We start from the raw sequence: 23,122 nt of genomic DNA, 5'->3' as shown, positions 1-23,122 counted from the left end.
ACAATATTCTAACACCACATTTAGCTACACATCTAGTCACAGTCCGGTGCGACCATGTTCCTACAAGCTGTGGATACAGGTCCCGTTTCAAATCCTAAGCCAGAGACAGACTGCACTGGGAAGGGCATAAACTATCAATTAGGCTTTCTAGATCACAATACCCTTTTTAAGCAAGGGCAGGAATGTCTGATGCAGTACTTTCAACCAACTCACATATTTGAAACACCTTATTTCACCAGTGAAAACTACTGCCAAGATCCATTGTGTTAAATATCCAAGCTGCTGGTGTTTATTGGGAATGAAGATAGGGGAAGTGCTTATAGCTGTCCCTAGAGTAGGACCTTTCTAATAACCCTCCCACAAACCTCCCCTGGAGGGCGTATTCATTCCTGAGGAGGGTCCTTCACTATTAACTACCTGCTCCTGAGGTGTCAGTTAAATAGAGACAGATATCACACTGCCTATGTCAATTGAAGACTTTACAGCACTTTTGTTATGACATTTTATTGTTTCTAGTCGGAACTCAGACAAGAGATCCAGCCTTCAGCTGGGCTCTGGGATGAAGAGAGCACTCTCTCTTTTCTTTCCCCTGGCCTGGAGTCTTGGTCAGAATCTGCCTGTATCCAATAGTGATGCCTCTCTTCTCTTGCCTGTGCCTTGGACCAACCCTATTTACCAGGTGGTGGTAACCAGGTTAGAGCTCAATTCCTTCCCAGGGTCACCAGTGGAATTAGCCTGAGGAAATGATGTTTTGGCCTCAAGTAACCAGTTTGAACTCCAACATTTTCTTCTTTTTTTTTTTTTTTGGCTGCGTCAGGTCTTAGTTGCAGCACGTGGGCTTCTCTCTAGTTGTGGCGTGCAGGTTTTCTCCTCTCTAGCTGTAGAGCGCAGGCTTAGTTGCGGCATGCATGTGGGATCTTAGTTCCCGGACCAGGGATCGAACCTGAGTCCCCTGCATTGTAAGGCGGATTCTTTACCACGGGACCACCAGGGAAGTCCCTAACGTTTTCTTTCTATAACTCTAAATGCTCTGATGTTTCTTCACCACAGGGTCTCTCATCCTCCAATAGGCAAAGCCCGAGGCCTTCAGGGACATTACAGGGCAATGTTCCAAGCGAAGGAAGGCAGAAGCTGCCGGACCTCTTGAGCCTGGGCTCTGGGACTCGCAGGTCTCTTCTGGCACATTCTACAGGCCAGAATAAGTCACAAAGTCATCTCAAGTTCTAGGGAGTGAAGAAAGACTGTGCCGCTGGAATAAGAGGCGTGGCTGGGCCACATTGCAAAAAGTATGCATTCTAGCAAAGAAGGGATATGTAGCCATTAAACAATCAACCAGTGCCGTTAAAAATATTTTATTTTCCTCGTATGTGAAATAAGAACAATACCTAATTTCTAGGGTTATTATGGTAATTAAGTGAAATAATATCTTTGAAAGGCCTAATATATAAAAAACACCTGCTGAAAGGGCATCTATTATTAAGGTCGTTATGGACTAAGGTTATAGACAGGCATCTCTCAAAGGAAAGTCTCCTGTTCTAAAACACTTGTCTTGTTAACTTGTCTCTTTTTCTTGGTAGACCCTGCAAGACAATGACAAGGAACTGAGTTTTGTTGTCAAATTTTGGGGATAAAGTCTTGCTTATCCCTTCCTTATTGTAAGCTCCAAAATGCAAGTGGAGTAGGAGATGAAGCACATTGAAATTTTAATTTGATTTGTCTTCAGTTGTTGTGTTTAGTTTAAATGTGTGCGTATGGGTCAGTGTCCAGTCAGCAAAACAGAAACCACTGTAGGACTTTCAAATGGAAGAGCGTTAACACAGGAAATCAGCTACAAATGTGTTGAAGGGCTGGAGGGAAATAAAAAAGAGAGAAAGAGAAGCTGAGATCACTCAGAGATTAGTAACTGCAGAAAGCTACTACCATCCTAGGGCTGACCAAACAGAGAAAAAATAGTGTTGAGGGAAAAAAAAAAATGGTGTTATCCAGAATCCACGATTGCTTTGCTGCTGAGGTTGCTAGGACATCCACTACTCCACTGCTATTGTTGGAACATCTTTCTGGAACCCAGGAGGCTGAACTCCCACCCACAGGTGTCTATCACTCACCCTGCTGCTGCCAGAGCCAGTGCGCAGGAATCCTGTGCTGTGGAGGCTCCGGGGGCATCTCTGCCTCTCCTGCTGAAATTCCACTACCTGAGCACAAACCCACATCACCCACTGCTGCTGCCGCTGCCAAAGACTTCAGCAGAATTTTTTTAAAATTGGCTCCTCCTTTCCGCTTACCTTCCAGTCTCCCAGCCGTGTCTCCCATTGGTAGAGCCCAGTTGGAAGCCAGCTGGCAGGGGAGTCTGGGAAATGTAGTTTGCAGCCTTCCAGCCCTCCATGGAGAAGGGCGGAGAGAGTGGGAATGGAGCTGAGAGGCTACAGACGAAGAACCAGCCCCAGGCTCGACTTATACGCAGATATTTCACACAGATGTGTGTGTATCTCCAAATGTTTTCTACTCAGGTCGATCGGAAGCAAAGAGAACATACGTTGAATGTTTCAAAACCTCTAATAGAACATTATCTCACCACATTTAACCATCTGATGATCAAACCGCTTTTCCTCCTGGCCGTTTATTCCTTTCTTCCTTAGGGTGAGCAGGGACTACATACATGCTGGTGAAAAGTTGCATGTCACACTCCACTTTGCAAAACACCAGTGGAATCATTCCAGCCTCTTTAGAAACAGGGGAACTGGGGGACCTCACTTCAGGTCGGCAACACAACCAGTTTCCGTGCCCTATCTAGTCCACTCACACATCAATATGGGCGAATCCTGATGACTGGCTCCCCCTAAGGGGGCCGAGGACGAGTAACCTTCACTGAACCTCTGTCCTGTGCTAGGCACCACGCTGTGCGCTTGCACATGTTACCACCTTAGTCTTCCCAAGTACCCCGAATGCTAGGTATTGGCGCTCCCATTTTTCAGACGGGAACATAAAGTCTAACATTATAAATGCGTACAGATAGAGGATTTGAACCCAGGTCCAGCTTACTCCAGAATCATATTATTTCCATGACACCAGCAGCCTCCCAATCTACTTTGGGAGTTAAGATGTAAGCATTGAAAGAGCAGGAGAAGGGCTGGGCAGAAAAGGGCAAGAGCCAGATGACGGGTTCAGACAGAAGTGAGTAGAAACAGTGGAGGGACTGGGACGGCCACCACTTGTCACAGTTGTCTTTCTCCTTGTGTCCCCTTTTCCCTGCCAGTGTCTCTCAGAGGTTGAGAGAGGCCTGGCCTACTTTTATATTTTTCCAGAACCCAGTATAAGTTTGAATTTGGGGTCCCAGCCAAATGTTTCTGTTCATCTCCACCATGGTGGGCCCCCGTGCTGCCCCTCCCTCTGTCTGCACCCCAATCTGCTGGGCTCCACAGGGCAAGCTTCTTACATTACACACAAGGCCTCCTCTTTCAAAAGGTTGTAAATACAGCTGGGCAGGGCCCAAGCCTGCTCTTTAATTGCTATCCCTAAGGACCCATTACATCACTCTGTACCCAGGGGAGGTCTATAAATATCTTCTGACCAACTGAAAAAACACACTAAGCTTTTTTTAAAAAAAAAAATTCCCCAGCATTTTAGGAAAAGAGTGGCCACTAAACTTAATTTCACAGGCTCGCTTTGGGATTTGCAACGTTTTGAGCTACTACAAAGCATGAAGAAGTCCGTGGCGTTGAACAAAATGAAAGAAGTAAACCATAAATGTATACTACTTTCTAAAATCTCTCCCTTTTAAAATCTGATGATACAAGACAGTATTTCCTGCCTGGGCAGCCTTGTAATCGGGTCCTCACCTCACACACCCTGCTCTCCTCTGGAGGAGAACAAGAAGCAAGGAGAAAAATAAAAGGAAATCGTGTGCTACTGGGGAATTGCTGGCTAAAAATTCCTTCTATCTCAACACTTTGTCCTCCTAACCTAGTTCTGTGGAATATCTCCATGGTCCAAAGCTTTATACATTTAAGCCAAACAGAACTCAGAGAGGAGAGAGAAAATGAGATGTTCTGAGGTCATAAAATATTTTAGCTTAATTTTCCATTCTAGGTGAATATCATCTATAGAAAAATGGTTTTAAACACCATTTTATGAAAACCCATTACTGGGAAGCAACTAACAAGGGGTTTCCTCTTGGTGAATAATTTGGTGTTGCTTTTGGAATTTCACGTCCATCATATTTTCAGCAGGCGGTCAGAAAAGCAATAATGGTAATTCTTCAATTTTACAACAACTACAAGACAGATCATCCCAAGGGTCTGAAAAACGTATATCCCCAGTGGTGATTTCTTAGGACGTTTTAAAGACAGATTGCTTTATAATGCTCAGTGAATTCCATAGGCATTTTCAAAATGTCACTTTCCTGCCTTCAATTTTAGTTCCTCTTTCAGCTGTGGAACAGCAAAGGCTGCTGCAGCAATTACCTTCTCCCACCCTTCTGGGGTCTCCAAATAGAAATGGATGGAAGGACATGCATGATATTCTGTCTCTGGGCCCATGAGCCTGTGATTAGGGGGCTACATTACTTCTCAGCAGTGTCAGGTTTCTATTGACTCAAGAATCCACCCAGAAAATTGGGGAAACATCTTTTGCAGAGTGATAACAACTCTCCCTCCTCCAGCTCATGCATTGGCCACCCGATACAGGAAGGAAGTCACAACTCAAAAATAAAATTCACACATAAGCATTCAGCCGACATTTCAATCTTAATCTGAGGTCTCATGGTGTCCCACCCTGAGCTTTACCCAATGTCATGAACAGTCACGTGGGTATTCAGACACCTCAGACTGTCTCCTCTGGGCCGGGGTCTTCCTGAGAGAGGTACCCCAGCAGAGTCAGTTTTTTCCCCTCTGCTGAGAAAACCCGGCCCGTGGCTGGATTTGAGTCCCACGCCCACACCCCCTGTGCTGCTGCCGTGTCCGTCTGCCTTGTGATGAATTCCCCAGGCTTTAAGACAGCATCCTTGGATCTCTTCGAGTTTTGCTTAAGGAGGATTTTGGAACTTGCCTCCTGGACACAAATGATGGATGAAAGAGCTTGTCACTGAGAAACTTTCATCAAAGTCTCTGCTTTTATTCCTCCCCTGGAGCCTGCCCCACCTGAAAGAGGTCCCCAGGCATGATCTGGTCACACTCAGAGCCCAAAGCAGCCAGGAGGAGCTTTCAGTGTTTCCACCCAGAGAGAACGTGGGGTTTAATACCTTGAAGTGAATGCACTTCTCCAAACAGCCTTTCAGTAAAAGATCGGTGCCAACTTCTGATATGCATATTTCTTTTATTTTCTTTTGTTTTTTTTTAGATCACTTCCTGGTAACAGCCAGGACTCTTATAGGTGACTGACTTCTTTCATAATCTCCCAGCACCTGCCCAACACCTCTTCCCTCACCGCAAGGCTCTGTTACCCAGAGATCAGTGTGAGGCCAGTGGCAGAGCCACCTGGCCCCCAGGACGTGGGACATCATGATTTGAATCCAGCGATCAAGGTCTATTAAGAGACCTCTATTTGTAGTCTGGTGCTGCATGAGATAAATTGTTTTTCTGAATGTTAACTCCAAATCATCACTCCATACCAATGAAATTAAATCAGACACCTAGCCCTAGATATGCCTTCAAAAATTATTAGTCTCTGACTACTTGCAGACTCAGTCCTTTCCCAACCCTTTTCCCCAGCCACCAGCTAGTGTGAATCGTGTATTTATTTGCTGACTATAGTTCTTTCTGCCCTGGTTTCACACAGTCCTCGCTGCCCCCATCCATGTCGGAGGTTTGCAGAAACAACCTTATCTTGTGGCAGCAATTTTCGAAAACATATAAGTCCTTTTCTTTCCTCTCCACCTCCCATCCCCACCATCCTGTACTACATTGTACTAGTGCCAACTTCCCAAGCTTTTCTCCAGGTCATTGCACTGGAATATGGTCCATGGAAAAATACCACCTGATATCTTTGCTAATGCAGTGGGATGATGGGAATTCAGGGGATTATGGAGATCATTTCTCTGCGGTGTTAACGGAAGGTCAAGGTCCACAGTACTTCGTGTCCCTGCTTTAGAACACAAAGGCCAACAGGACTCTCACCTTCTCACTGTACCAGCTTCAAATCAGAGAACTTGGGAGCCAATGGGTGTGGCAGCACGGTGATTTGCTGAACCAACTGGTGAACAAATATTGACACTTGCAGGTGCAGCTTCCTGGACAGGGGCTGCACAGTGAAAGTTACCTCCCTAACTCTTTCCTCCTCTTACCTTTAATAAGTCCCAGTTTAAACCAAGTTTAATGGATCCTCTTTTTAAAGCCTTCCAGCGCAGGGTTCATAATTGCCCCGGATAGAGCTCCTTATTGTGTAATTTAAGTCCACTTCACTTAGGTATCCAATCTGTGCCTTATCGGCATTTACTAATCCATTGTGTGTAACTCATTTTTCATTATTATTTTTTTCACTGGAGTATAGTTGATTTACAATAGAGACGGGGAGGGAGAAGCAGGGGGAGGGGAGGGAGGAGGGAAGGGGAGGGAGGAGGGAAGGGGAGGGAGGAGGGAAGGGGAGGGAGGAGGGAAGGGGAGGGAGGAGGGAAGGGGAGGGAGAAGAATAGACGCACGGGCCTTGGAGGAGGAGGAATTGGTTCGGGTTAAGAGTGGCTCCGCGGGCTTTCCTGGTGGCGCAGTGGTTGAGAGTCCGCCTGCTGATGCAGGGAACATGGGTTCGTGCCCCGGTCTGGGAAGATCCCACATGCCGCGGAGCGCCTGGGCCTGTGAGCCATAGCCGCTGAGTCTGCGCGTCCGGAGCCTGTGTGCCACAACAGTGAGAGGCCACAACAGTGAAAGGCCCGCGTACCGAAAAAAAAAAAGAGTGGCTCCGCGGCCGAGAAGTTCATAGTACACATCATCAATACACAGGCGGGGCTGACATCCATGAGGCAGCATGAGCTCTTGAAGGCCCACCTATCCTATAGTTGCTTTGTTGGTGAGGCCTTTTCTCTAAGCGTTCTGTGATAGGCAGAGGCATTACAATCATTTGAAGGACCTTGGCTGGAAATGTTGGGGAAGTATGCACGTCTAGAAATTTCTCTTCTATATTTTTATTTCCTCCAAGAGTGCCAATGCCACAAAATCACAGGACGTTGGTTTGAAGGGGAAATTATAGCGGTGAGGCAGCTTGAAGGATATGTGAGGAAACCGTAGCATAAGGAATGAGCATAAGGCTGGCACTGCCTCTTTGAGAGAAACTTCTAAATGCCCACCGTCCAATACCATGAGAAGCAGCCACGTGCATGGGAGGACTCCTACCTCTGGCCACTGAGCCAGCCAGTGGTACCCGAGCCAAGCAGCCCACCAGGGACACACCAAGGTTGATGGTGCTGCCATGGTTCTTCCCTCCGCCTGGAAGGTAGTGTGTACCCTCCACAGTCTTAGTCATCCCCAAGGCTCAGCTCCAGACCACCGCCAGCAGGAGGCCTTTCCCACCCGCTGCCACTGTTTGAACTCACAGCACTCACTGCTTCTACTAATTACAGTCTGCTCTGCCCCAGTCTTTCCAAGCCAATCAACATTTTGCAGATATGAGCAGCAAGGGTTTTCAGAATTCAAGAGAAAGTTTTAGCGCTCCACGAAAACTTAGAAAAAAAATCTGAATCTCTTGCAGAAGCGTCTTCCATTAATGCAAATAGGAGCTGGTTTCATCACTTCAAGAAACGGGACTTCCCGGCACATCTGGGGAAGTTGTAAGTGTAGGTGAAGGATTTGCAAAGACATTTCTCCCTGTGTTTAAAAAGGAGTAATTGATCAAGAAGACTATCTCAGGACAATATTTTTAATTTTAATGAAGGAAGCAAGTCACTCTCAGAAACCAATGTCCTTCTGAACATTCCATTCTCAAGGAGAAGGCAACAAGCCCAGGGAATAAACCTGCAAAGGATGGACCCACTGAGGTAGGTGCAATGCCAGCTGAGATGAACTGTACTAATATTTTTATTAGCACTGCTATTACTTTGATCAGTGCTCTGGTTGTAAGTTCTATACGTTTAAATGATCTGCCCCAACCCCACTTTTCCCATAAGCCCAATTATTTTTCATGCTTGAATGTTTAGGAGTCAGGTTTTTTGGGGGGCGGGGAAGGATGATGCATATATGACATTCAGTAGAAACCCCAGTATGTGGCAATTTCTGGTTTATTGACCTATGACACTATTTTCTGGATTTTTGTCTCATTTAACTTTGCTGTTATTAGTTTCCTTTTAGCTGGTGTAATAAATTACCACGAGCATAATGGCTTAACGCGACACCAATTTGATCTCTTACCGTCTGCAGATCAGAATTACAAAATGGGTCTTAATGGACTAAAATCAAGGTGGTCATAGGCAGGGTTGTGCTCCTTTCTGTCTTTTCCAGCTTCTAGAGTCTGTTTTCATGTCTTGGCTCATAGCCAACAATGGCCACTCAAGTCATTCCCATATTGTATCACAGACTTGCCTCTGTCTTTCACTTACAAGGACGCATGTGATTACATTGGGCTGAGCTAGATAATCCAGAATAATCTCCCCGTCTCGGAGCTTTGACTTAATCACATCTGCAAAGTTCTTTCTGTCACGTAACGTAACATATTCACAGTTTTCAAGCATTAGGACGTGGGGGTTTTAGGGGCCCATTATTCTGCCACTACCCTGTCATTTACCTTTCCATGTGTTCATGCTTGGGCACCCCCAATAGATTGGGAACTCATTGAAGGGAGGGATTGATTCTTTGTCTTTCTTTTCCCCACAGCAATTGCCCGATTCAAATTCTCAGAGAGTATTTTTACCACTTTTTAAAAATTGAAGTATAGTTGAGTTACAATGTTGTGTTAGTTTCAGGTGTACTGCAAAGTGATTCGGTTATACATACGTTCTTTTTCCTAATAGGTTATTATAAGATATTGAATACAGTTTCCTGTGGTATACAGTAGGACCTTGTTTATCTATTTTATATATAGTTGTTCGTATATGCTAATCCCAAACTCCTAACTGATCCTCAGAGGGTATTTTTAAATTAACTTTCCTTCCTGATTCTACTTTGAATAACATCCAGGTATGGGCTGTGCTGAGCCAACCACGGTACCTTACCTTCTTGCCAGGCATTGGGGATACAGTGATGATTAAATATGGACCCAACTGCCAATAGATTTGCCTTACAAAATGTTCAGGATGACTGGCCAGCATCCAGGGGGCAGGCTCTTTCAGGCATGAATAACACATACAACTAAAGATAAAAATAAGTGTGAGACCGAATCAGGTGCAGTTTGACAGATCAAGGAGAGAGCTGGAAGGAATGGAGGAGACAGCCGGGGACAAGCGAGTCTGAGTGGGTCCATTTTCTCTACATTTTGAATAAGGTCTCAGAAAATCAAAGTGGTCATGAGGGGCCAAGATGGTGTGCAAAGAAGTAACAGTATAAAAATGAGAGCCCAGAAAGCAGCAAAATACGTTTATGCCTAAATGTATCAGAAGAACAAGGAGTGCTCACCTTATTTCAAGCGACACGATAAAATATTTTAAATGTATATAGACTAACGGCGGGGAGGGAGAAGGCAGGAGGGACAGATATAAACAGCCTTCCTGGGCTTTTGCTTTGTCAGTCAAATGCTCACACAAATTCGGGCTCCATGTACATTTAAACCTTCTCTCCCTCCACCCCGGCGCACACCCTCCAACTCTGTAGGTACAATGATGTAGTCACATTACCCCATACTTCCCTACCTCCCTGTATTTAAAAGTGCAGTCTCCTCCTTCCTAGTGTTCCCTCTTGCCTCCCCCATCTTGCCAGGTTTAGCTCAAATGCAACCAGATTCATCTCAATGAGGAAAGACTTTGCCCCTCCTGGACCCCCAGAGCGCTTTGTTTGCAAAGCACAAGCACCGACCATGTGTGGTTTCAAATTCTGCAACACAAATCCCCTTGCAACCTCTAAAGCAGAATCTGGTGCGGCTGATCGTATTTTCCAGAGATGGAAAGATTACAAGAGTATCCAGGCTCTTCTAGAACCTTACCACTAACCATCCAGATGTAGGGTCGAATTCCCATTCCTTTGAATCTGGGAAGACTGTGACTCGACTGTAACCAGTAGAAGCCAGTGGAAATAATGCTCTATGACCTCCAGGTCATAAGAGGCCTGGAGCTTCTGTCTTGCTTGCTGAGGCCCTTGCACTTGGAGCCCTGAGCTTCCACACCAGAAGTGCAGCTACCCTGGGGCCTCCATGCTGTGAGGAAGCCTTCACGTGGAGAGGCCCTGGATAGGTTCTCCAGTCCACGGTGCTCATCTTCAAATGCTCCCAGGCCAGGCACCAGACGTGCAAATGAAGGAGTCTTCAGATGATTTTATCCCCCAAAGGCTGTGACACCCCAGCTGTCTAAGCCCCAGATATCATGGAACAGAGGCAAGCCATCCCTGCTGTCTAAATTCCAAACCCATGGAATCCATGAGCTGGTAGTTTGAAGCTGCTGAATTTTAGGCATAATTTCTTATGCAGCAACAGTAACTGGGGCACCAGGTATGACCAGTATACATATTTTCACTAAATTTACTGTCCAGGAATGTTCCTGAATCAGAGTTATCATTATAGCCATATGTTATCAGAAAGAAGAAATATTTGGGGGGGAGTAAATCACTTTTCTAGAAGAGAAAAGTGAGCACAATTTGGGTGCCTAGAGACCAATGCAAATAGGCACAACTGCCCGCCCCACCCCCCACCCCCACCCCCCGCCAGGATCCCCCAGGGTGAACTGCCCGGCAGGTATAGGAAAGATCACCACCCAACATAGGCAGGAATGTTCCCTGCAGGAGGAAAGCAGCAAGCGAAGCTTATCAGACAGATTAGGGATTTCCAGGGAGTCATGGGAAAAGTGCTTTTCTGTTGCATCTTAATATTTATGTCTTTTTTTACATATTATATCTTTTTTTTAAATTTTATTTTTGGCTGTGTTGGGTCTTCGTTGCTGCACGCGGGCTTTCTCTAGTTGAGGCAAGCGGGGGCTACTCTTCGCTGCGGTGCGCGAGCTTCTCATTGCGGTGGCTTCTCTTGTTGTGGAGCACGGGCTCCAGGCACATAGGCTTCAGCAGTTGTGGCATGTGGGCTCAGAGTTGTGGCTCGAGGGTTCTAGAGCGCAGGCTCAGTAGTTGTGGTGCACGGGCTTAGTTGCTCCGCGGCATGTGGGAGCTTGAACCCGTGTCCCCTGCATTGGCAGGCAGACTCTTAACCACTGCACCACCAGGGAAGTCCCAGTATTTATGTCTTTTTAATGCCACATTGTGGGTAAGACACACATATACACACACACACACATAAACACACTGTACTGCTGACAGGGGACAGGACTTCCTGGTGATTGGATAAAGCAGTTATTGCTGGGAAGAGAAGGGAAGTGTATTCTTCCAGTGAGTTTTGCTTTCTGCGGCTGAAATGTGAGGAGCTTGGCAAACTTCCCAGTCCAAGAAGCCCCTGTGACAGACTGATAAAGGAAGGAGACTAAGCCCCACCAAAGTTACTGAAGTGAAAGTGAGCTGTCCTAACATGGGATCCTTCCTTATAGGGGGAAGGCTTGAAATTAAAAACAAAACACAGTAGATTTTGTAATATTATCTTGGAGGTTAAGCAGTCGTCTATAGATATTGTTTTGTTTTGTTTTTTACATCTTTATTGGAGTATAATTGCTTTACAATGGTGTGTTAGTTTCTGCTTTATAACAAAGTGAATCAGTTATACATATACATATGTTCCCATATCTCTTCCCTCTTGCGTCTCCCTCCCTCCCACCCTCCCTATCCCACCCCTCTATATAGATATTGTTAAGACATTTAAGAACTCAAGTGATTATTATTTGGACTATTAGTTTAAGATATAGGAACAATTTTGCGCAAACCAGGATGGGCATATAAAGTTCTTGTATTTTCTTCTCCAATTAAATTAATTCATCAATAAATAATTACTGAGCAGGTAATTCTAAAACTGTTCATTTGGATATAGAAATCCAAGAAAGAACTTTTAAAAATCTGCAGTAAATGGATGTTTCCTTCTATATAAGCTGGTCCTTACTGTGTATTGGAAATCTACTCAACATTCAAGGATCCAGACTTATATTTTAAACATCAGCCTTCCTTCTTGTTGTTCAGAAAGGTGTACACATGCACTGAATATTGGTTTAAGGTACATTGGTCTAAGGGTAATCACCTACCAGACACCCTCAAGTACCTGGTCACCGCATAGCCGAATCTCCAGCAAACCTGTGCTGACATTCTAGGGAAAGTCAATCATAAAGCATCTTGTATTAGTGAAGATCGTGCTCGTTGCTGTCACACATAAACCCCCAAACCTCAGTGGCAAAATACTATTATTTATTTATATGAAATATAAAATTGTATTTATGAAATTTATTTCTCACTCATGTAGTGTCCAATTGACACTGGCAAAGAAAGGCAAAGCTCTACTCTGCACAGTCCTGTGGAGACCCAGCTGAAAGAGGCAGGGCCATCCTCCAAGCATGACTTGAAATGCTGCCCATAGCATGGATGCATGGAATGGTTTTAAAACAGGAAGGAAGTGGTACCTCCCTTGTTCCAACACCCAAGATAACTTGTTTTAACAGGCTCCCGTAAGGTCTAAGAACTCATACAGTCATCTTGCCTTCCTCTAGCCCAGCCCACATGGTTCTGTCAAGAGAGACAACAATGATGGTACATTAATCATTTAAAGCACTGTTTCACTAAAATCTCTGTTAAGTATTTGCCATCAAAAGCCCATGAGTGAACCTGTATCCTTAGCCTTTTTGAAACCAAACTTGGGGAAATAGATTGATATCACTTTTTATATGATTATCTTGTTGTAGCCGGACCATCCTCTTGCAGGTGGAGGTGCGGTTCTCCTGAAGGTTGTAACATTCCAGCTGCCAACCATTCTGGCAAGAGATCATTTCTGGGGCAGGAAATAAGGATCCTGGGTTGAGATGAAGGGCTACAACTTCCTCCCCTCCTTTTTTTTTCCTGTTAATCTTTTTTGTCTGTTTAATTTTCAGTGCTGCACTCAATGAACCTAAGAGGGTTGAGGAAAAAGCTTTTTCCTCCCCTACATCTCAAATAGATGAACACACTGTGATGTGTACAATGGAATACTACTCTGTAAGAAAGAAGACTGAACTACTGAAACATGCAAAGACATGGCTGAATAGCAAATACATTACATGAAGGAAAGAAGCCAGACTCAGAAAGCTACGTGTTGTATCATATCATTCATATGACATCCTGAAATAGGTAAAACTTCTAGAACAGAAAGCTGATAGGTGGCTGCCAAAGTCTAGGAGTAGGAGAGGGAATGACTACAAAAGGGCAAGGGGGACGTTTTGGAAATGAAGGAAATATATTAATTGTAGTGATGGCTACGTGGCTGTGCACTTGTCAAAACTCACAGAACTGAATACATCTACTGCATATAAGTTATATCACAACCATTTTTTAAAGTGAGGACAAGAGAAAAAATATGGCACAAAATGAATGCCAAACAAGGAATAAATAAATGCCTATTCACATCCCATGGAACTGTTTTTACTTGGAACGTAGTTTGTGTTCGGTTGAAATCATAGATGAAGCATTCAGACAATCACACCAGAATCCATCATTTATTTATTCATCCCACAGAAAATCCCTGGAACAGGGTCTTGGTCACCTAAGAGCTAGTCTCAGCTCTGCAGATTTTTTCTGCCACATGAGCCCATTTTCCTTATCTGTTAAATGAAAGCACCCATCAAGGATGTGACCAAGATCTCTTCCACTCAAGTCTTGGATTCGAAATGTCAAACTTCACTGACTTCCCTTCTTTTGAGACTGCAACTTGCTGATCTTCCCATCTGACTGACTTGCCGTGCTCACAGACCCACTCTTTCTACTCCAAATACGTTGGAAGAACCCAGTCTTTGCTTATATTTATCTGCCCTTGACTCTCTATGGTGATTCCAGTTTTTCAGCGTCTTCTCTTAGAACACCCAGTAATCTCATTTGTTTGAAATCATCCCTAGCCCTTCATCCCTTAATGGTTCACTTGAGCAGCCTAAAAAACATCATATTTCCCCAATTCTAAGATGCCACTGATTTTAAGATGCTCTATCAATGAATAGAAGCTTTTCAGTGGGAGAAAGAAATAAGAGAAGTTAGAAAGAAAGGAGGAGGGGGAAAAGAGAGAGAGAGTGGCTGAACTTACTATGCATAGTCTTAAATAATTTCAGTATTCATTTACCCATGCAATTATATGCTGCCTTTGCTTTCCTATACACCAGCAATGAACCATGGAATTTGGAATTAAAAACACAATATTGTTTACATTAGCATCCCCCAAAATGAACGACTTAGATGTAAGTCTAACCAAGTATGTAAAAATTTATACAAGAAAACTACAAAACTCCAATGAAAGATGTCAGAGAAGAACTAAATAAATGGAGAGATTATTCCATGTATAATACATGGATAGGAAGACTCAGTATTGTCAAGATGTCAGTTCTTCCTAACTTGATCTGTAGATTCAGTGCAATCCCAATAAAAATTCCAGCATGCTATTTTGTGGATATTGATAAACTTACTCTGAAGTTTATATGGACAGGCAAACGATCCAGAATAGCCAACACAATATTGAAAAAGAAGAAAAAAGTTGGAGGACTGACACTACCTCGTTTCAAGACTAACTACAAAGATATGATAATCAGAACAGTGTGGTATTGGCAAAAAAATAGACAAATGGATCAATGGAACAGAATAGAGAACGCAGAAACACACCCCAATAAATATAACAAACTGATCTTTGACAAAGGAGCAAAGGAAACACAATGGAGAAAAGGTGGTCTTTTCAACAAATGGTACTGGGACAACTGAACATCTGCACGCAAAAAAAAAAAAAAAATTCTAGATACATACCTTCCACCCTTCACAATTATATGCTGATTTTATTACCAGAGTTTAGCTGTAGTTTATTTCATAATCAGAGACTAAATAGTTTTCCAAGTCATTTTGGACACCTACAGTTTTTCACAGCCTTAGGAGATGCTGCCCTGAGTCATGCTAAAGAGCTTGGCACACTTAAGGTTGACAATGTAATTTGAAGGCATCACAGAGAACCCTAGGGGTTTGTTGGCATTTCCTCTTTGTTTAAACATAATTCTGTGTTTCCTTTTTTAAAGTTAAATGTTATGCAGCTTCTATTGAAAGTCACTAGAAACTTTTGAAAGATTTTGAAGCCTAAATAATAGTTTTTTCATGATGCATGAAGTGGTCACACCAATTTTCCCTGGTTTTGAAAATTTTCATAATTTACCCTGTGTGATGGGGCAATTTGTAATGCTTTTGCTTCAATACAGTAAAGCAGTGTAAGCTTTGTGAAGACATTTTCTGTGACCATTAGGGACACAAATTGAATTTAACAGTGTGTGGTGCCAATAATGAAACAGAAGTGGCAACGTGGAGGGAGAGGTACTTCTACACTGGCAAAGCTTGTGGCCATAGGCAGTGCCAACCGTATTGGCACCTCACTCCTCTGCCCAGCAGCAGGCAAACCATTTTGACAGGGCATGCGTTACAGTTCCCGAGTTCATAAATGTTAACATATGGGAAAATAAAGTGAGTGTTCAACTAGAGAAAATAGGGTGGTGTCCAAAAATTACAAGGCCTTGAGAATTCTGCCGAGCTGGAGCTGTGTCCACCAGCTCAAAAGTTGTGTCTACCTCTGCCCTTTCTGTCATCCCAACTCCCCCTCCAGCTTCAACCCTGGAGATCACAGAGTTCAAATCACAGCGTGGAGGGAAAACCAATCTAAAAAAGGAAGAAGACAATGGATATGCTTACTTCAAGCTTCCTGCCTGAACTACCATTAGGCTAATTTCTTCTATATCAGACTTCATTTCCTGAGGGCTCATGAGCAAATGTGTCTTTTCATGGCTGTGCTAAGACATGAAGCCTCCTTTTCCCAGCGCCTCGAGCATCATTTGAATGAGTATGAACACACGGCTATTGTGAAAGACCAACTCCTATCTGATATAGAAATTAAGAATGATTCCTATAAAAGTATTTTGCAGTTTTGCGTGTCCATGTGTGTGGTTATTTTTGCTTTGGGTGTTCTTTGCTTCTTTCTCTTTTAATAAAGTTATAAAGCAGACAAACTTTTCATGGTGGTTACAAGCGCTCACACAGCAAAGCCCCTCCCTTCCTGCTTAGCAATTAAGGGCTTTGCTTTACTGCCTCTGAAAAACTTCTTAGCTTTAAAAGAAAGAATAAATCCCCCAATCTGGAAATAGGTGACAAGAACATACAAGAGGACAGAGCCAAACCAGGCCAAGATGCAGGTGCCTGGAAGGAATTTACACAAAGCTCTGGGAGAAAGGGTCACCTTGTGAGGGCTCGGTGCCCCCCTCACCCAGAGGGTTAAATTACTGAGACCACAAAAGGAATACACATCAATTTTTCAAAATGATCCATGTTCACTGCATTTGAAAAGAAGACAATCTTTATTATTAGGGCATAGTGTTGAATATACATGCATAAGATCTACCTCATTATTTATCAAATGGTTTGAAACACTTATATCTTTTCTCTTTCCACGAGAACTGCCATGCTGAGTGTGGTGTGTTGAAGTCTCCTTTTACTAACGTGTTTTCATCTATTGCTATTCTCATTTCACGTCATTTCTGCTTTATATTGGTGGTTGCTGTATTATTTGGTGCATAGATGTTTATAATTTATCCCCATTGTGAACTGTGATTTTCAGGCTTATATATTAATAGCATCCTTTTTTCTCTCATTTGAAGCTTTTTGGCCTGAATTCACTTTGTCTAATATAAGAATCATCACCCTTCTTTCTTATTGTTTTTATTTTTCTGGTATAACTTTGCCTGTTTCTTTATTTTTGGTCTTTTGAATCACTGTGATTGAGGTGTGCCTCTTAAATATAACGTTGCCTGGTAAGCTAATTTGATAATTGGCTCATTTGTCACTACAACAAGAAAAGAGAAGAAACCAGTAAAGCCTGTTCCATTTATTAATATGACATGTTTAGTCTCAAGGCTGTCATATTATTTTATGTTATAATCACTGCATGTTATGTTTACTGTATTTCCTTCTTTATTTGGCACATTTTCTTTGCTATTTCTTTTTAAAAAATTTTTTAACTTTTTATTTTATATTGGAGTATAGTTGATTAACAATGCTGTTAATTTCAGGTGTACAGCAAAGTGATTCAGTTATACATATACGTGTACCTATTCTTTTTCAAATTATTTTCCCATTTAGGTTGTTACATAATATTGAGCAGAGTTTCCCTGTGCTATACAGAAGGTCCTTGTTGGTTATCCATTTTAAATACAGCAGTGTGTGCTATTTCTTATATCTCTATCTTTTCAGATGACCTGCCTCTGCCCTCTCCAGGGTAGTTCCCACCATTCTACTGGATCTGCTCCCCAGGCTCAGGCCACTGCTCATCCAACCACTAAGAAAGAGCTAGGGAAGTAGGAAATAAACCTCTGCGTAGAAAGGGGTGTGGGTCCTGAGATGACAGCTTACGTACCCTCAGCCATTCTCTCCTCAGGCTACCCACCCCTCAAGGGTGATGGAGTGTCTTTACACCCCAAGGGTGATGGGCTCAAGCAGCAGTCAGAACACTACTGAGAACAGCACCCACCATCTTCAGCATCTTACTGATCACATCCTCAGGCTAGATTGTCTTCCCTGAATCTGGTGTCTGACACACTCTGCTTGCCCTTTTCCCAGGAGGCTTCTCAGCTCCAGTGTTAATCAATTGTGGCAAACATGCCCTGGAAGGGAGTTCTCCTGCCCTCACATCTGGTCTATGTCTAGCCTCTATCAAAGCATCTGCCACACAAGCTCCCCCATCCTGTGCCTGACCTAAAATAACATTCTAGGACAGGATAGGAGTATAACAAAAAAACACAAAAGCCTAATAGTTTGTTTGTCTGATTCATAAGTATGTTGAAATGCACCTAATTTCAAAATTGCTGAGTCAAAATGTCATGCATCCCATGAATCTGGTGGGAATGACCGTGCCAACTGGCCTATGATGAAAATTATATTGCTGACCCAGAACGAAGCAAATTAGGATCACCTCAATAATCAAAAGTTAATTAAATTCCACCTGGTGGTTTTAGAAGGCATTTTAAAAATGTGTTTGAGTCCATGTTGTTAAAAATAAAAGTCACTACCAGCAGATTCTGATCCCCTTCAACTTCTACAGGAAGGAATATTTTCTTAGCTCCTTCTAAGCCCACTCAATAATAAAATTGCTTTTCCCAATAAAGAATGGCCCAGGATCTAGGGGTGAAAAAAAGACTCACTAATTTTTTTTTCGGTATGTGGGCCTCTTACTGTTGTGGCCTCTCCCGTTGCGGAGCACAGGCTCCAGACGTGCAGGCTCAGCGGCCATGGCTCACGGGCCCAGCCGCTCCGCGGCATGTGGGATACTCCCGGACCGGGGCACGAACCCGTGTGCCCTGCATCGGCAGGCGGACTCTCAACCACTGCGCCACCAGGGAAGCCCAAGACCCACTAATTCTAGCTACATAGGAATTGGCGTCGGGCTTCCCTGGTGGTGCAATGGTTAAGAATCCGCCTGCCAATGCAGGGGACACGGGCTCGAGCCTTGGTCCGGGAAGATCCCACATGCCACAGAGTAACCAAGCCCGTGCGCCACAACTACTGAGTCTGCACTCTAGAGCCCACGAGCCACAACTACTGAGCCCATGAGCCACAACTACTGAAGCCTGTGCACCTAGAGCCCGTGCTCTGCAACAAGAGAAGCTGCCGCAATGAGAAGCCCGCGCACCGCAATGAAGAGTAGCTCCCGCTCGCCGAAACCAGAGAAAGCCCACGTGCACAATGAAGACCCAACACAGCCAAAAATAAATAAATAAAATAAATTTATTTAAAAAAAAATTTAAATAAAGAAAGAAATTGGGGTTACATGTCTGAGCTCTGAGATCCTTAGTGATCAATTCTTGAATTAATGTAAGTCTGGGAGCGGCTGGGTAATTTGGAAGCAGTGCTCCATAATATGGATCCTAGCTATTTTATATCCAGGTTACATGCTTGATAAAACCGAGTGCATACAACACAGCCCAGACTCTAATAGCATGATCTTATTTCTTACAGCATTCTTGCAAATAAGATGCTAATACCCTATTTTATATACAAAAACCCTGCTTCTTATAGATATTAAGAGATTTCCCAAAAGTCATCAGCAAGTGAGAACTGAACCCAGGTTCATCTGGTTTCAAAAATCTCATCTCTTTCCAGTCTACCATGTTGCCTTCCCACATACACTAGGGAGTATAGGATGAAGATGCTGTTCTCTGGGTGTTCTTAACTTTGGAGTTTTTACTTCCTTTGTTGTTATTGGCAGAGCGGATTCCTTGAGATGCATGCATGTCTCAAATAGGCACTCAGCAGGCTCCACGCCCATCTTTTGCTCATCTGGCTTCCTCTAAATCGAGAGCCATATTTCCTGGTCTTTCTTGCCCGGGGCTTCTAACTGGGAATTAGGTTTCCCTAGTTATCTGCGCTTGCGTGAGACTAGGAGTCAGGATGGAAGCAGAAGCCACCTTCCCGCGGACTCACCTGTAACCACTGGCCAAAGTCACTGTGTGACACTGGGACTTTCTAAAGCTGCATCCTCGAGGCTCAGTCACTAATTTAGCGGGTGTTGAGAGATAGTTAGGGTGGGGCTGACAGGGACTTCCTGGCTCTCGGACCTCAGCTAAGGCAGCATGTCCTCACGATCAATGCCTCCAGTGCCAGCCTCCCAATTTCCAACCTTCACGGTTGGCAGAGGGGGAGGCAGCCCTGCGGTCGGCCCCTCCAGCCTTTCCAACCATGCAGACACCTGCTTCTCCCTGGTCAATGCCTCTCTGCTGAAAAGAGCCAGAGTGGGTTCTGTTTCCTGCAACTGAACCCTGCGGATACACACCGTTCCCCATCTTTCCCACTAACTGCTGGACTTTGCAACTGTCAACCCTTCAATGGATCCTTTAACCTCTAAAATAAGAGCTTTGAATATCTCCATCACTCCCTGTCTCCCTTACCCAGCTTTATTTTTCTCCAGACTATTTATTGCCTCTGAAAGATTATTTATTGTTTGGATGCCCACCCCTACTAGAATTTAATCTCTATTCAAACAAAGACTTTGTTTTATTCACTTCTGTACAGCCCTCTAACACTTAGAACATTATTAACAAATAGTGGGAATAAATAAATAGTGTTGAATGAATGAGTCTACTTTTCTTAACAGAACACTACTACCAAATTAATATGTTAGTAGTAGAGTCATCAACAGTATACCCTCAATAACGCGTCCTCATGAAGCTTTCACCTGGGTTCAGAAAATCCTCAACGAACACAAAATGATACGTGTTCTTTGGATCTCAGCATTAAATTGAGGGTGACCAACTCCTTCTGGTTTGCCGGACACTCTCCCAGTTTTAGCACTAAAATCCCACATCCTGGGAACCCCAGCAGTCCTGGGCAGACGAAGACAATTAGTTTCCCTAGTTAACTTCATGAGGTGCTAAAGAAAGGCATTTGGAATTATATTATTTTAAATCAATCTCGCAAATAGAAGTTTGCAGACACAAATCTTTTAAACCAGCCTGTGGTTTCCTTCCCATGTCACAGCTGTCTCGCAAATGATCCCTGAAGCCCTCAGGGTGAAATCTGAGCAATGGCCTTGGCCTGCATTCTACACTTTTACTAATACTCCTGTTTGGCTATACGTTGAATATGCTACAGCTCAGCATGTGAAATATAATTAATAGCATATTTCATAATTAAATGAAAAAACATGATACAGGAGCTTCCCAGAGAAAAGCTATAGCACTACATCCTTCAGGGAAGGCAAGAGAAATCTGTTTATAATCTCGTTAATTCTAGGGATGAATAAAGGCTTAGCTATCACGAACCATAAAGAACTCACACTCTCTAGCGCTAACATTATCCTGAAACTTCAGACGGCCCATTCAAGTATAATTTGTGGATTGAAAACAATGTCTTTGATCTGGTGCATTAGAGAGAGTTGGAGAATATGAGCATTTTCAGATCTACGACCCAAGCTTCCGGTAGACCGATCATCTTGGAGGTTCTTTTTCCCTGATGATTCACGGTGTTGAATGTTTAGATTTTAAAATATTCTTCTCAACCAAAACCAAAACTTAGTGATGCAATCACCCTGGAGTTTGTTTTGCACATGCAAAAACAGTTGTGTTACTAAAATCAACTGTTGCACGTGACGGTGGCTTTTCTCTGGCCGTGTGTGTGTGAGGGGTTAACGGAGGCAGAGTTGCACAATCCAGCACAATGCATTCCTCAGAGCCAGCAAGCTCTGTCTGAACGTGTTTACAAAGCAGATACAGAGAAACTGACCAAGCCTCCCAAGGGCAGCTGCTTAGAGAAGCAGAAGCACCCATGCTGCGTTTCTTCTTAAGACATTGCCTAAAGGACTCCGGAAAATGCTCTTTTCTGACTGTGTGAACTCTGCCATGGCCTACCTCTCGATCCTTCCAATCCTTCCACGGTGTGACTCAAGTTCTTGGACAGACTTCACATTTTTGCTCACACCGGCTATTAGGCGGGCCACTTCCTTCCTTCCAGGCACTATTTTCGGTAGCAGAGCCCCTGCACCTGTTGTCAGTGTGGCCACAGAAGGAAACCTCAGAAACCCTCGTCTGTCCGCCCAGCACGGCCAGCACCGCCCCAGCCAAGGCAGCGGATGGTGCCAGGGCCCAGAGGGCCGGCAGGGGCCCAGAGGCCAGGCAGCCTCAGGAGGGAACGTCTCACCCACCATCTTCTTGGGTCCCCTGACCCAAAGTTTTGCACAACCTGGGGCGCTCCTCTCCAGGTCCGTGGCTGGCCACGCTCCAAAGGGGGACAGCCCAGGGGCCTGGCCCTGTTCTTTTGACACTGGTATGTGGATCCCAGGGGAAGGGGAGGAGATCCTGGGGGCGACTGCCTAACTTCCACATGTGGGATGCAAATGTGACTGACACACAACCTTGAGAAGCTTCCAGTCCCACGGACTGGGATCCCCTCAGGGAGGGGTCTACTGCAGCCTGGGAACAAGATGGAGAGCTGGTTCCCAGCCCCCTCGGCTGGTCAGGTTCAGGTCCCACTGGCTCTGACCATCCTGGCCCTGGAGGCGCCAGGGTGTGGCATTTCAAGATGAGATGGCTGAACACCATCAGGTAAAAACCAGTTTCTGCCTCCTTTCTCTTTGTAAACCAAAACGGCTGCTGAGACACAGGGTACCTGACACTGCATGCCAGGACCCATTTTAGCTACCTGCGTGCAAACTTCTTCCTAGTGTGCTTTTTTTGTCTTGCCTCAGTAGAGATTCCGCAAAATAGCGGGCTTCTTATTCTCACCTTTTATCTGGGTCTGTTTGTCCATAGCTAGAATAACAGGGGGGCTTTTAAAACCTAATGAATTCAATGTTCAAAGAATGGCCTCAAGCAAATGGAATGTCTAATGTTCCATTAGGGCAGGAGGCCATTTGGGACTTAACATCGTTTTCATTCACATGCAAAATACTTCCAAAAGCTCAAATTTGAAAACTCAGAACCCTGAAACCCAATCACGTACCTTCCTCATTCCTAAAATTTTGATCTCAGTAGTGGTTACCTGATAGTTTAGTACACTTTAGATTTGGGAGGGGGGGAGAAAAAGGACACTATTTTGGGGTTCTGATGGCCAATGGATTTGTGTGCATTTCTTTTCCATGTGTATTTCTTGTTCTCTATAAATACATTTAAATAGACTAAACACCTCCTTTGGCAGTTACTTCATCAAAACATGGAAAAAATGTTATGGTTGAGTATGGATTTATTTAGAGACTTGCAAACAGCGTTCTGGAAGCCCTTTGTGGTTCAGGATGTGCTGGGTTCTCTCAACCTTCTGAGTGGGCGTAAGTTCCTGTCACTGGATTCACAGTTCACATCTGTACCGGGTCCTTCTTACCAAGGGGTGACCTAGGTGCTGTCTGCAGAGAACAAGACGCTGAACCTGCTAGTTATACACACACACACACACACACA

The sequence above is a fragment of the Lagenorhynchus albirostris genome, chromosome 21 (assembly GCF_949774975.1).
Source record: "Lagenorhynchus albirostris chromosome 21, mLagAlb1.1, whole genome shotgun sequence".
Taxonomy (NCBI): domain Eukaryota; kingdom Metazoa; phylum Chordata; class Mammalia; order Artiodactyla; family Delphinidae; genus Lagenorhynchus; species Lagenorhynchus albirostris.
This window is presented reverse-complemented; position numbering follows the sequence as displayed.